A 14,789-nucleotide genomic window follows, 5' to 3' on the forward strand; every position below is an offset into this window, starting at 1 on the left:
CATGATCTCATGGTCCGTGGGTTCAAGTCCTGCGTCAGGCTCTGTGCTGACAGGTTCAGAGCCTGGAGCCTGCTTCAGATTCTGTGTCTTCCTCTCTCTCTGCCCCTCCCCCACTCATGGTCTCTCACTCTCTCTCAAAAATAAACATCTAAAAAACTTTTAAAGAAAAATATTGGATCTGAGGTCACTTGCAATAAAGATTCTTGTGTAATAAGGGGTAACCACAGAAGTAAAAATTCAAAGCCAAACTATTATGGAAGAAGGAGCAAATAATGATGCTGAAGGTCCAGGTGTGGTAAACTGTTACTTGTATGGTCTGCAGTGAACCACTTAGTTTTCATGCTTTTTGGTACCCACCTCCTCCTGATTCTGGGACATATTTCAATCGGTAGAATGTTGTGGAAGTGATACTATTCCAGTTCCAAGAAGGCCTTAAGAAGTCATGGCGGCTCCCATTCTTTTGTGCTCTGGGGAGAAAGCCAACCACTATGTTGGCAGCGTGACTATACCGAGGCCATCTTGCTGCTGTGAAGATGCCTGAGTTAACCACCTGGAGAGACCACACGAAGAAAAGAGGAGCTCAGACAAAATTGAGAACCAGGACCTCAGACATCAGGACACAAATCGAGCTATGCCAGCCAGCCCTCAGCTGAAGCCACATGGAGCAGAGATGAGCCCTCCCCACCAAGCCCTGCCCAAATGCAAAACCACAAGCAAATAATGAAATGGTTGCGTTGTAAGTCAGGGTCTTTGGGGTAGTGTGTTATGCAGATAGCTGAAACATTGGGTTAATTTAGTAAATAAACCCAATGGATTCCATCATTTCCTTTGGCCAATGGATAAAGAACATCTCTTTATCTCTTTCCCCTAAAGAAACACAAATGATACTCAGCTCCTTAATGGGAAAGTCAGCAAAGGTCCGCCATTAGCAAACTCAGAAGAACATGGTCACGCGCACACTTGCCCAGCAAAGACAGTAACTACAATGCTACCGTTGAACACTGATTGAGTGATGGTGGTGAAACAGTCAGGGGTGGTTGTTTTAGCACTGACCACAGGCCAATCCATTCCCTTAGAGACATGAAAGACTGAGGCTCTTTCCGGGGAGTGAATGACTATCGGAGATCTCATAGCCAGGACTCATCAGAGCCACAATTGGAGCCCAGACCCCACATTAGGCTGTGAGCAAGCAACTAAAACAAGAAGAATGAATAAATGCCTGCCCAGGAACTCTGAATTCAGAGCCACGTCTGCATCCCAAAGACAGGAGCCTACATGATTCCCAGGCCCTCTTGTCCAGGGAAAGAGGGAACGGACAGGCTGAGCTCTCACCTCCTCAGGGTGGGCTGACTCTCCTTTATCTGGACCAGACCCCCTCCCCACCAGGGGATGAACATCCTGGCGAGGCTCCACAACAGGGTCCACCCCAGCCCAGCCCCAGCCCTGGCCCCAGTGCATTTGTCAGGCAGCCAGGGCCCCACGCCTGCAGGCTTCATCGCCAGGCCCGCAGGAATCGCTTGACTCTGAAATTGGTTCCAGGAACACTTTTGCTCCCATTATTATACTGCCTTCCCTGACACCCCCTCCCCCAGCACCTTCTTTTTTTTTTTTTTTTTTTACACTAAACTTTCTCTGAATTCACCTGATTTTTCCCATCTCCTTTACATTCTTTATGGCAATGGAGAAATAATCACCGCTTCTCCGGCAGGGTGATGGGAGTGTGCAATATTAACTGTAAATCAGGCAGAAATTGGTGGAAGGGGAAGGGTTTGATGAGGTGCAGAGACATTATATCATTTTAAAGCACTTTTCTGGTCTCCAGTAATCCCCATGTAAATGAAAAGGAGTTGACGACGTGCCTCTCTCTCTGAGGCTGCCTTTAGGAATGCCGAGAAAATGCTCCTGGAAGGAGGACGCAGGGCAGAGGAAGGTTGGCTGGGGCCTGACAGGGGGAGGCAGAAATGTACAGGACTGTGCCCCCAGCCCCTCCAAACCAGGGCTGGGCACACACCCCAGGCTGGAATAATCCTGGCGGGGCTGTGGCTTCTTGGAAGATGAGGAACCCATGGCAGCGGGGAGGCGGGGGGGAGCGCTGTGCACCAACAGGCGGCGGGGCTTGGTCAAACCTCCCACATCCTACAGCCCAGTGGACTCATCAGGAGTGGTGCTGCCCCCAAGGGGGCGTCTGAAACATATGGTGACTTTGGGGATTTTGTCCGCGGTCATAATGCCTGGGAGGCACTACAGAACACCGTAGAAGCCAAGGATGTTAAACATCCTGCAACACGGGACTACTCCCACGAAACTATCCCTCCTAAAATGCCCTTGGCTCCCCCTCTGTATAGTCTCCATACAAAGAAATGATCATCCTGCAAAATGACCGTCTATCAGGATCCATTGCCACCGACCGGCAGGGGCTATCTCACCAAGGAAAGGTTCGCGACCTCCTGGGCTCCTTTAAATCTAAGTTCATTAGTCAGTTGAACTGAATTCAGCCACCTGTATTTCAGCCAGACTGGGAGGGATGTCACTGATTTTAGTAAAGGGAATCACTGCTTCAGTTACTGCTGAGAAAGGAAATGATGCTGTGACCCAGTGCTTACTCATCACTTCGATTTTTACTTGATACTTATTGACAATGTTCGTTAATACTTATTTAATCATTGTTATATGTCATGGAATGTTGTGAGCGCACATATTTTAAATGCAATGAATTGCTTACAGTATCTCGAGCCTTCCTACTCAGGGTCCACACCTGCCGGCTTCAGGGTCCAGCTTGCTCCGGATCATGTTTCGACTCAGAGCCATCCGTGTCCACGTCTCCCACGCAGTGTCATCCTCTGAGACGCCAGGCGTAGAGGATGCTGCACTTTCTCACAGAGCACTCCGCCCGCACCTCCGAGATTTTCTTCCGAGCTACTGATACTTATTTTGCATTTGCGACGCTGGCTCTTTCTTGATCTTCCCAGAAGGTGTCCACAGAAGGCTTTCAGATCACAAACAAGACTTATGCCTTCCTCAAACGGCCATAGGGTATTTTGTCGACTGACCCATCCAGGGGCTGGCTGTGGGTGCCTGGTCAGGCGTCCCTGCAGCTCCACAAAGATCACACGTGTTCGGTAAGTGCTGGCCACACCACCATCGCTGCCAGAAGAACAACAATTTTAAGATCACAAGATGGGTCCTGGTTATAAAGATGCTAAAATAGGAAGAAGTGGATTTCGTAGCATCTATATGAGATATGATATTAGAAAATTAGCTGGTCCATGTGGACCCACACCCAGAGCTAGTGTGTACGGACACACCCTGGGAAGCTGCCTCAGAGACCCTGTCGGCTGACATGTCCAGCCTCCTGTCTCAGGACGGTGCATGTAGATGTGCCTATGCTGTTGAGTTGGGAGATTTAGCAAATAAAAATGCAGGACACCTAGTTAAATCTGAATTTCAGATAAAAAAAAAAAAACTTTTAGTTTCAGTAACTCCCAAATATTTCATGGAACATTCTTATATACTGAAAAAAAAGAAATTATCTGAGATCCTAATTTAACTGGGCATCCTATATTTTATCTGGCAATCTCACTGTGATGCTTAACGTAAAGCTAATATGTACAGACATGGCCCAGACTTGGGTTCCTGTATGACTCTGGCTGTCCTGCCTGCTCTCTCCTCATGAGTATGAGCTCAGGGTGTGGTGGATGCAGGGGTGAGGTGACCTGGTCTAAGCCTCCTGGCGCATTTATAACCAGCCTAGGATCGGCCTCAGTGGCTGGCTTACCACTCATCTTGCACTAGTCACTGATGAGGTTGGGATAATGAGGAGGAAGCTAGGCCCGGGGCCCTGGGGGTTCACAGCCAAATGCAAGGACAGACCTTCACAAGCTGGGGTCAGGCTCTAACAGAGAGACACCTGAAAGGGAAGCAATGACTGTTTGAGGGGCTCAGGGAGCTTTCCCAGACCAGGGAGTGTTTTGGACAAGCAGAGAGGTGGAAAAAGGTTGCCAGGGAGAGGGAATGATTTGCCCAATGCAGCATGAGTATGAAGGTGCCAGAGAAGTCCTAGGAAAATGTGCCAGAAGGCCAGGGTGCCTGGACAATGAACGCATTGGGAACTGGGTTGGACTTCCAGCTGTGTAACTTCACAGTGACACAGTTAAGTACCCGGACTCAGTTCCTGAACATCACACGGACAGGTGCTCAGTATTGGAACACCTGGGCACCGAGCGAGGCAGTTTGAAAACCACTTCCGAGGGCTTGAGCATGCGCGAGGATTTCAGACACGAGACCCACACAATCAGACGTGTTAATAATCATCATCACAACCATTAGAGCCTACCAGTGATGGAGTACTTGCTATCTGCTTTGCTTTTATTAATAACAACAGAGGGGTGCCTGGGTGGCTCAGTCGGTTAAGCATCTGACTTTGGTTCAGGACATGATCTCACAGCTCATGAGTTCCAGCCCCGCGTCGGGCTCTGTGCTGACAGCTCAGAGTCTGGAGCCTGCTTCGGATTCTGTGTCTCCCTCTCTCTCTCATGCTCTGTCTCTCTCTGTCTCAAAAATAAATAAACATTAAAAAAAAAACAAACATGACATTAGGTGCCAGACAGGGTGATAAGCATTTACTTGCATTATCTCATTTGGTCTTCCCAACACCCCTCAGAGGCTGGTTTTTATTCTCCCCATGTGGTAAAGAATGAAACCGACGCTCAGCATGATGACCAGACTTGCCCAAAGTGGCATAGAGGTTGTAGCAGAGCCGGGACCAGAACCCTGACTGCTGACATTGAGGCCGGCTTGTCATGTCTCCCTGTGTAACTGAAACTCCTGGAAAGCCACAGGGGTGCCTCGCATAGCACATTCTGCAGCCTTCCCTGGGAAAAGGCAGAAGCCTTGTCTCTCCAAGCACAAAGAAAGGCTAGATTCAGAATTCCATGAGCATCCTAATTTCTGTGCATATTTTAAACGACAAATCAGGCTGCAATTAGAAAGCCCCTAACCAAAATTCAAGCCACATGCTAACAGGCTGTGGTCAACATCCACAGTGGGGTGGGGGGGTGGGGGGGGCACGGGTGCGGGGATTGGCTCAGCTCAGGGAACCAAGCCTCAGCGGGAGGGTCTCGGAACCGGGGGTCCCCAGGGTATGCAGCCTAAGGGACTGGAGGCAGGCACCTGATTTCTCTGCCAAGTGCCTGCAATTATAGCAATTCTCTCAGTGCCACAGACTCCCGGGAAAGAGTCATCTGGCATTTGGTTAAACTGATTAGGAATCACTTGTTCTGTTTTAGCGTCATGCCTGAGTCTCAGCAATGAGTAGGGCTCCTGCCCAGGCTTTCAAATCTGCATGGATCCCAACCATCCCAGGGTCATCTCCAGATGCCCCTCGCAGTCCTGGGGATTTTGTTTCTGCCCCTTCCCCTTGCCGGGTTCGTTCATAACATGTTACTTGCTTAACAGCACTACCCACTCACTCCTTTCCACTCTCACCTTGGGGAATTTCCAGAAATACAGTTCAGGAGCTTCTCCCCAGTGCCATTCAGAGTGGAGCTTGGGTTGGCCTGGGCGTGCTAGAAGGAGGCCCCTGGGTGACCACGTTTGGCCTGTGGTGACGTGGGCTTCCAGCTCCCTGGCGTTAATGGTGTGATAGCACCATTTTCTATCACACCCCGTTCCTAGATGCCTGTGAAGTGCTGTTCCTCAGCCCTTTTCTGGCAGTTTCTCTCACCTTTGTTGGTATATTAGTCCATCATTTGTCACACAACAACCTCCCAATCCCAGTGGTTTCCCACAACGCACATTTATTTTCAAATTCATGGGTCTACAGGTCGACCTAGGTTTGGCTACTCTAGACTGAGTTCACATGGCCCCAACTGGACCCAGGCTTTGGGGTGGATTCAAGTCTCCCAGGCATGTGACACTCCAGGGTCCAGGCTGGAGCGGCAGTGGCTGCCTGGAGCATGCTCTTTTCATACCAGATCACAGGCGCACAAGAAGTCTGAGGAACGGGGACGGAGCTCAGGGTCTATGCACCAAACTAGCGCACGGTCCCTACTAGTCATGTTGCAGTGGCCAAAGCAAGTCAATTGGCCCAGGTCATCGCCATGCTACACACCCACCACTGTGGCTGCAAAAACTGCACGTAGGGGCACCTGGCTGGCTCAGTCGGTTGAGTGTCCGGCTCTTGGTTTCAGCTCAGGTTGTGATCTCACAGTTTGTGAGTCTGAGCCCCACGTCGTGCTGTCAGCGCGGAGCCTGCTTGGGAGTCTCTCTCCCTCTCTCTCTGTCCCTCCCTGCCTCCCTCTCTCTTTCTCTCTCTCAGTAAATAAACTTTAAAAAAAACACCCTGCAAAGTCACATGATAAAGGGTGTGGATGTGTAATTCTAACCCCGGGATGGAGTGAAAAACCAGAGCCACAGAAACACGATCATCTGAGTTCTCACTGAGGCCCTCCACTCCCGCCCTCGGTGAGCACTGAGGCCAGACACTGAGGCTGTTCACATGCACACACATCTGGAGCTGCCACGGGAACAGGCGTGGGGCCGTGGTTCCTTCCAGAGAGCACGTGACCCCACTGTGGCCCCGCTGTGACACTGAATCATTGAAACAATAGAATAACTTGAGCATCTGGATTCCCAGGATGAGTGTCTGTCCCCCAAGTACCTGGACTTGTCCTAGAGAACCCAGTCTCCTGGGAGGCAGGCTCGGGCCCTCATCGTCCACAGCCAGGGCTTCATTGGCTCAAAAAGGCCTCATGCGGCTCAAAGTCCCAAGAGGCTCAAGCCCACCTCCCCGCAGGGGTCTGTGGGACACCCCAGAGAGCTGGCAGAGACTCTCTACACCAGGACAGGAAGGGTATGTGCAGGGCGTCTCCCTGGACCCCCTTGTATGCAGATGGGGAAACTGAGGCCCAAGAAAGGAAAGGTACCAGAGACAGTCAGCGGCAAGGCTCCCTGTCTCCCACCTCAGGGCTTTTCTAATGCCCCAGAGAACCCGATGACCACAGGCCTCCCAGTCCCACGCCCTCCCAGTATCCCCCGCTGACCTTGCCTCTGGCCTGTTGTGGGCTCTTCAGGAATCCCAGCAGAAGCTGCAGGCCAGCTCCTCTGTTTCTACTTGAAAGGAACAGCCTTTTCCCAGGGACGATGAGTTGGTGATAGGACCAGGGACAGGAGCTCGTTCCGGAAAGCCAGGTCCTGGACAAGGCCGGGCTGGGCTGATGGAGAGGTGTCGTCGGGGTTTCAGCATCCAATTAGCACCCTCTGTTCTCAGAGCTGCTGTTGAGAGGGCTTCTGAGCAGCTGGAAGGGAGCAGGCTGGCCGGTCAGCTGGGGGATGAGCACTAATTGGGTGTCAAGCACACCAGGGCCCACAGGCTCCCCTCACTTCCCCACTAAATGCCCCGAGACCACCGCAGAGAGCCGAGGGGCGGAAGGCAGCTAATTGGTCTGGCCTGCCCGGTGAGCCCTCTCTCCGCATTCTGATGCCCTGTCACTCAGCTTCCTTTGTCTTCCATTTCAAGGGCTGGGGGAAAATTGCCCGCATCTGCTGAGAAGTTTCCTGTAAACCTCGGGGTGGGAGGGGAGCTTATTTTAAAAGAGGCTCTAGGCAGGGACATTTTGGCACATTTCCCACAACTGGTCCCAGTTGTCCTAACTGTGGGGAACTGTGGGGACAGCCCTCCCACACACTCCTTCACACTCCTGCTTGTCCGTATTTTTAGACAAGAGTTTCCAAGTCACCCGAAAGCTAATGAAATGCTTTTTGTTGCCTTTTGCCTGGCAGTATCACTCTTCATTGTGGGGAGGGGGGGGTGACTATTAATACCACTGCATGTTTCCCACACTTGAGCTAGAAGAAACCATACTTTACCTTAGAGGAAGCAAGTGTGGCTTTGAACAAGTGCGTGGGCACAAACGCACAGAGGTCTGGCGACCCTGGGTTTAAGCCCACCGGACACACAGAATGTTGAACTTCGAGGAGTAGTGAAGTGAGGCTGGAATTTCTCCAACAGGTGTGGCTGCGAGGATATTTTGAGATCTGAAGCTCTCCAATCTGGGCTTTTGCTCCCCTGTGTTTTCCCCACTCACTCCCACCCCCAAGCCGGTCGTCAGCACTGTGCTTACTGCCTTGGGAGAGAGGCGGGCAACAGGGCAAAAACCAGAAATAGCCTGCAAATCTCTCCGGCTTTTGTGTTCCATGGGGGAAGGGGATTTCTCAGGCCTGAAGAAGTGCCCAGAAGCAGTGGGGGGGGGGGGGGGAGAGCTGGGGTTCGCTTTCCATCCCCTCCTTGGGTAGAAATCCCACCCACCCCATCCCACCCCACCCCGCCCCCAGGGCACAGAAGAGAGAGACAGGAGAGAGGATGGGTGGGACCCCATTCTCATTGGCCTCTGGGAGGGTCACTTAGGCAGGTGGAACTGTGAGTGACTCTTAAATCATTCCCCCACTTCAAGCATGACCCAGAAGCACCAACATACCACTAGGCCCTATAGGCAGCCGTAGAAGAGGGTGCCGTGGGGACCAATGACCAGGGGCAAGAGGCCTATTCCCTCACTCTCTTTCCCAATGCTTTGGCTCTGCCTAAGAGCCCAGAATCGCAACTCTTCCCCTGTGAGTGGGGATCTCTAAGGAAAATGGAGAGTGATCTCTATCCCTCAAGCTCTATGAAACAAGGATTCAGAGGCCAAAAGTCAATTTAGTAGTAGAAACCCATTTAAGGTAATAGACGTCACACACATGAATGGGGAAACACACAAGGTGACCTTAAGTTGGTTTTGTATCACCTTCCTTCACTTTATCGGAAATAGCCCTCCCTCTCTGTGCAGCCTCCCTCCTCTTCACCTGCCCTTTCTCCATAGCATTCACCATTATCTCACAATAACTAAATAAGTGCTCAGATACCAAATGTTTAGTTATTGTCCTTACTCCTGAGGGCAGGGACGTTGTTTGTTCTGATGCTTAGAAGAGGGCATAGCCTCAACACACAGGAGCAGGAGAGCAGTGTGTGTGCTCAGTGGTGACACCTACTGGCAAAGGGGATATTGCAGCCCAACTCTACTAAACATTATCACTGCTGAGCCAAAAGGAGGGAGCCCCTTCCTAGGTACTGGGGAAACTCCAGGCAAGGGAGAAATTTGTCTGGACCTAAGATACAGACTTAAGAGGGAGCCTGAGTATGGGGAGGGGGGAGGAAGGGGTGGGAGTGAAGCATGCATCTTACAAAGAAAAGGGATGATAATGTAAGATCTTTGATCTCACCTTGTAGCCCCCAAGCCTCACATTCTGCACAGCTGTCGCCTTCCTTCACTCTTGTTCTCCTCCCCTACCTCTTTTATTTCAATTGACTTCTCTCAAATTTTTATTGAATTTAAGCATCAAGTGAGGAGAGAGAAGGTGAGGAGAGGAGACAGTTGCAAGGGAAGTAGAAGGGCCGCCCCAGAGAAGCTTAACACCAAGCTAAGGAGATAGCACAGGGGCATCTGGGTGGCTCAGTTGGCTGAGCATCCAACTCTTGATTTCGACTCAGGTCACGTCTCATAGTTCGTGAGACTGAGCCCCATGTTGGGCTCTGCGTTGACAGCGCTGAGCCTGCTTGAGATTCTCTCTCTCCTTCTCTCTCTTCCCTTACCTCACCATTTCTCTCTCTCTCTCAAGAAAAATAAATGAACTTAAAAAAAACGGAGATAGCACAGACTGAGTTTGTCTTGACGTCTAGCATCTTCAGAGCTCTTTGAAGCTTGCAGAGCACTTTCCCACCTGTTTCTTTATTGGATCTTCCTATGACCTATCCTGGTGGGCAGGGCAGGGCAGTCATTCACAAGCTCTGTTTTATTGATAAGAAAACTTGAACCTGATGAAGAAAGTGACTTGTCCAAAGTCCCTTGACCGGCCAGGACTCACACCTAAGTCATCTCTGATTTTGTACCGTCAGATATTTTTGTTTTGGGGTCTCAGCCATTAGGGAGTAAACAGTCCCACTGGGGATATGAGGCATGCTGCTAAGAAGCAAATAGTAGACCACAGCAGAGCACTGGAATACACAGGACTCGGGGAGCCTGGGGGTGGAAGGGCGAACCCCACCCTCTGTAACAGTTTTTACTACAGTTATCTTTCCCAGGAATGCTATCACATTAGGGCTGGAACTTTAATAAAGTGGGAACTGTGAGGTTCTCCAGCAGGGGTCAGAAAGCCAGGGCCTCCCCATCAGGACATCCACATTCTGGTCTTTGCAAGAGGAAACCTCTCACTGCACCCCTGGGAATCTTTGCCCTAATTCATTATCAAACTGCTTGCAATTATCAAACTGTGCTCCCTCAAGTTGACCTTTAGCTGGGGAACAGCTATATTTAGAGAAAACCAGCCCTTTGTAATTACCCCCACTCAGATTACTTAAAGGTCGGCAGCAGATGTGACAGTTTGATCCGTGGGAAGGGCTGTTTCCAGGATCCCAGGATAATTATTCAAACCAGACAATAATTAGCAAATGTTTTCTACAAATGAATCCATCCCTGTTGTTCAGCCCCAGAAGGGAGCCCAGAAGGCTCACCAGGCCAAAGTTGCCCCCCGTAGATATGATACCAACAATCCCCTCACGCACATCCACCCCCTTACGATTTACAAAGAACTTCATATGACTGAAGTTCAGCGACGCAACTTCATACGACTGACTCCTCACACCAGCCTTGTATGAGACACACTTCTGTACTTTACAGGTGAGGAAACTGAACCTCAGAGAGGTTGAGTGGACTGACCCAGTCACATGGCTGAACCAAGACTTAACTACAGGTCTTCTGGCTCCAAATTTCTTGCTCTTTCCTAAGAAAATGTCTCGTTCAGCGAATGTTTATTGTCTACTTTGATCCTGGCCTTTCGGCGGGCTGCAGAAAGGATAGGAAGACCTCAGCACTAGCCCCTGTGTTTGGAAACTCAGATTGCCGGGTGGGGTAGAGAGATGTGAAATGTTGACAGGCTAGAAATAGCAGCATCTCTAATGAGTGTCCATAAACTCCCTGCAAGAACAACTTTGGATATCAGAAGTTAAGCGTCCCTCTATCTAAAGAGATTAAGGAAGGGTTTTGTGACAAATCAGCCAAAGACAAGGGAGGAAGGCTCCAGATGGGGAGGAAGAAAAAGCATTAAAAATGGAGTCAACTGACATCTTCACTTAGGACATTTAAAGTAACTAAGTAGGGGCACCTGGGTGGCTCAGTCGGTTAAGCTCCCTACTTTGGCTCAGGTCATGATCTCACAGCCCATGAGTTTGAGCCCCACGTTGGGCTCTGTGCTGACATCTCAGAGCCTGGAGCCTGCTTCGGATTCTGTGTCTCCCTCTGTCTGCCCCTCCCCTGCTCATTCTCATTCTCTCTCTCCCTCTCTCACAAAATAAATAAGCGTTAAAATAATAATAAGGCTAATATTGGTAATTAACATCTATTTAGAGCTTACTACATTAGTGGCTCTTCTAAGTACTTTCCATGCATTCATTTATGTGCTTGTCCCTACAACCCCATGATGCAGGTACCATGGGTCCTAACATCATCCGCATTTTATAGGTGCAGTAACTGAGGCACAGAGGGCTCATGGGAGGTGATGCACACGGGATCATGCACTTCTGGTGAGCAACACCAGCAACACAGCTGCAGAGACACAGCGGTCCAGGTGAGAGAGGCAGAGGGCATCTGGAAGACTTCATGTTCTTTTTCAGTGGGCAGAGATGCTGGAGTCGGGAGGTCCTTAATCCAACATGACTGGGGTCCCTGTAGAAGGCTGCCAAATCAGTAGGAACCGGCGCACCTCCTACATGCGACTGTGACCTGGTGAGATGAGCTTGGAGTGGACGACTTCTAGGAATAGACGGAGTCGCTGCTGAGCACCCTTCTAATTCAGAGATTCTGTCGTTCCCATGATGTGCATGCAGAGGGAGCGTCTTGTCAACGACCCAGGCTTCGAGATAGCGAGCTCACAAGGACACACAAAGGTGGGTGTGGGGGTGACATTAGCTTCATTCCATCACCAACGGAGCGTCCCCTGGGGAGAAATTAATACCTCATGCAAATGTGAGTCTGAGGTTTGCTCATGCTAAGCTTGAGGGAGAGAGAGAGAGAAAGAGACAGAGAGAAATGACAAAGTCTTAATAAACCCTGAGGATAAGCTCCACCACGAAAATATCGTATACCTCTTCAGGGAAGAAGATATTTATCCGAGACTTCAGAAGCACTCATTTACCTACAAACATCATTTATTTTTCCATTTATTATACCAAATTTCCTCCATCTTCTTCATTCATGCAAATCCCCAAAGGTCTGCCCTGACTGCGGGTTCTTCAGCCAGCTGGCATTTACTGGGCCCCCTCCCAGTGTCAGGCCTAGGCTAGGCTCTAGGGACACAGTGTGGAAAGAAAAGTCTGGAGCACAGGCCGTCGGTCTGCACTGTCCAATACTGCAGCCACTAGCCACATGTGGCTATTTATATTTAAATGTATATTAATTAAAAGGACTTAAAACTCGGGGCGCCTGGGTGGCTCAGTCACTTAAGCATCCGACTTCAGCTCAGGTCATGATCTCATAGTCCGTGAGTTCGAGCCCTGCATCGGGCTCTGTGCTGACAGCTCAGAGCCTGGAGCCTGCTTCAGATTCTGTGTCTCCCTCTCTCTCTGCCGCTCCCCCACTCACTCTCTCTCTCTCTCTCTCTCTCTCTCCCTCAAAAATGAATAAACATTAAAAAAATTGTAAAAGAAAAAGGACTTAAAATTAAAAACTCAGTTCCTCAGCCACAGCGGCCGCATTTCAAATGTCTAACACGTGGACGGCATTGTGTCCTGCAAAACACCGTGCAGACATGGAACAATTTCATCATCACAGAATTTTCTGTCAGAAGTGCTGGGAGATGAAACAATGCTCATACTGGGCAAAAGGTGAGCCTGTTGTAATTACTAGCTGTTCTGTACAGTAAGTGTTTGACGATTCTGGTTTTTAATCAATTCATACGGCCCTCAGCTCAGCTTGGGCCGAATGAGTGAGGTAGGGCAGTTCTCAGATACATTTCAGCACCACGAGCACGGTAAGAAGAGACTTTTCAGGGGGACATAATGTATGGACACAACCAGACGGCAATCGGCAGTGCACCTGCTCATTGGAGCCCATATTGTGGTGCGTGTGCACGTGGGGACTCACATACACTCACACACATGCGCTCCTGCACGGATCTGCTCAGATACACACAACCGCACAAATAGGCACACACAGTCGTTAACCCACACGCTCTTCCACGCCTGTGATTGCATATGCAATCACACCCCACTCTTGCAGATGCACACACACGCACACACACACGCACACACAGAGTGTTCTACACAAAGGCGTCCTGCATTACTGCCAGGTTGTCACACATGATTGAGTTGGCTACAGTTAAGTTCTGTGGCTTTTTGCTATCCTGATATAATACAGAAACAGATGGCCCAATTTTTCTTGCATTTTCCAGATTCAAGATAAATGCCTGGGAGCCCCACGGTAACCCTGTCCTTGGGATCCGTCCATTCATTCACCGTTCAGCAAACATTGATTGAGGGCCTAGAAATCGACAGAATCACAGAGGAGGTTGGTAACTAAACCACAGAAATTCCATCGCGGGTATCAGGCTCGGGGGAGGGAGGAGGTATCATCCTACAGCACACGGGGCCTCCAGGCCCCACCCTGGGACCAAAACTGCAAGGGAGACCCCACCACTGCCCCCCAGGTGCCCCTGCCAAGGATGACAGGCTGTAATTGAATGGAGGCAAGCTGAGGTGGGCGTTAAATCTCTAGGTGGGAGCAGATGGTGTAGATTAGAGGCATTCAGGGGTAGACAAACCTGCCAGCCTCAGCCAAACGTCCTCTATTCTCTTACCTGCGCCTTCAGGCCCTCTCTCCTACCCTGCACTTGCCGTCAGCATGCAACCATGCTCAAGTCTTCCCATTTCAAAAAAACCCTCACTTTATTTCACGGCCCCCTTCCTAACATCCAACTATTGTCTAAATTCCCTCAGTCACAGCAAACTCCCCCAAACTACTGTCGAACCCTCATCCCAATTCTTGAGCCCATCGCAGCATGACTGGTGACTGTCCCCAGCTCCACAAAGCTGCTGTCCCCGACTCACCAGCAGCCACCACCCTGCCAAGTCTCCTGGTCGCTGTTCACTCCTGTCCTGCCAGACCACTGTGCTGCACTTTATGTGGCAGGCCAGTTCCTCCAGAGTCCCTTCCCGTTCTCAAACTCTGCCATGCACCAGGCACCATGGGGGACAGTAGTAAGTGTGAGTCTCCATTCCCGCTGTCTGGGGATTCAGGGTTTAGTTTGCCATTGTGATGAGACCCTGCTAGGATGCTTTATGATGTAATAAACACCCTTGGTTTAGGGAAAAATTACGTCCTCCAGCAAGGAGAGGTCCCGCATGCCACCTTCCCTGCAGGTGAACCTCAACATTCAGCTTTATTTTCCTGGCACATTGAACCAATGGCAGTGGAAGAATTCATTGATGGGTTCAGGAGGGTAGATAGAATCTAGAGTCTTAGAAGTCTGTTCTGGGTTAAATTGTGTCCCCAAAAAGATGTATCAGAGTCCCAGAATACCAATACCTCAGAATGTAACCTTATTCGCCAAAAAAGGTGATTGCAGATGTAACTAGTTAAGATGAGGTCATACCAGAGTAGGGCAGGTCCTTCATCCAATATGACTGGTGTCCCTATAGGAAGGTGGCCATGTGACAGAGGATTAAAGTGCTGCATCTGTAAGCCTAGGGGCACCTGGGGCTACCT

General features: G+C 50.2%; 1 long non-coding RNA gene across 1 annotated transcript; it reads right to left on the reverse strand.

Annotated features, from left to right (window-relative positions):
- Positions 1–11,402: 11,402 nt before the first annotated feature.
- On the reverse strand, positions 11,403–14,343 carry LOC122241199. Its single transcript, XR_006221229.1, has 2 exons — positions 14,132–14,343; positions 11,403–12,024 (listed from the first exon to the last, which is right to left on the reverse strand). It is a non-coding gene; the product is annotated as an uncharacterized LOC122241199 (long non-coding RNA).
- Positions 14,344–14,789: the final 446 nt, after the last annotated feature.

The sequence above is a fragment of the Panthera tigris genome, chromosome C1 (genome assembly GCF_018350195.1).
Source record: "Panthera tigris isolate Pti1 chromosome C1, P.tigris_Pti1_mat1.1, whole genome shotgun sequence".
NCBI lineage: Eukaryota > Metazoa > Chordata > Mammalia > Carnivora > Felidae > Panthera > Panthera tigris.